General features: G+C 49.7%; 1 protein-coding gene across 1 annotated transcript in view; it reads left to right on the top strand.

Moving 5' to 3' along the window:
* SLC22A3 (solute carrier family 22 member 3) overlaps window positions 1-853 on the top strand; it is a 142,831-nt gene that overhangs the window by 39,941 nt on the left and 102,037 nt on the right. The gene's annotated exons all lie outside the window — the stretch shown is intronic.

The raw sequence follows: 853 nt of genomic DNA, 5'->3' as shown, positions 1-853 counted from the left end.
AGGATAGCTTGAGATTTAGTGTCATCCCACCCCCCACCGTGAGGTCCTCTCAAGACAATGTTCTGTCCTGACCCACCTGCCTCTAGTGCAGGGTTCTCACACTTTAGCTTACATCACAGCCACCTGCGGGACTTATTAAAACAGACCGCTGGGCCTTAGCCCAGAGTTTCTCATTCAGTAGGTCTACAGTGACAGTGGTTATTGTAAGCCCCCAACTCATGGTGACCCATGTGCAGTGGAATGAATGTTGTCTGGTTCTGCACCATCCCATAAGAGGTTGTGGACTGGACTGTTGTGATAGACAGCATTTCAACTGGCTGATTCTCAGAAGTAGATAGCCAGGTCTTTCTTCCTGGTCTCTCTTAGTCTGGAGGCTCTGCTGTAACATGTTCAGCACCATGGCAACACACAGGTGGTTGCTGCACCTGAAGAGCATTGGCTGGGCATTGAACCCAGATCTCCCGCACAGAAGGCAAGAATTGTACCACTGAACCACCATTGCCCCACAGATCTGGGCTGGGGTCTGAGAATTGCAGTCCCAGCCAGTTCTCAGGTGATGTTCATACTGTGTGCCTGGGGCCGACACTTTGAGAACCACTGACCTAGGGGATTTGCTTTGTTGTTGTTGTTATGTGCCATCGAGTTGGACCCGACTCATAGCGACCACTCCTTGGGTTTCCAAGGCGGTGTCACTATGGAAGTAGATTGCCCAAACTTCCTTCGAGGGGTTTGCTTTAGCTAATGATTTTCTCATTAACTAATACTGCCTCCCGTGACAGCTGGATGATGAACATGTCTCTTCAGGGAAAGTTCAAATGAAGGTGGTTCTCCTTAGAAACGTAGCTGCCGTGTA

This window comes from Orycteropus afer, unplaced genomic scaffold, assembly GCF_000298275.1.
Source record: "Orycteropus afer afer isolate SDZICR_OR568_19922 unplaced genomic scaffold, OryAfe1.0 scaffold00135, whole genome shotgun sequence".
Lineage (NCBI taxonomy): Eukaryota > Metazoa > Chordata > Mammalia > Tubulidentata > Orycteropodidae > Orycteropus > Orycteropus afer.
This window is presented reverse-complemented; position numbering and strand designations above follow the sequence as displayed.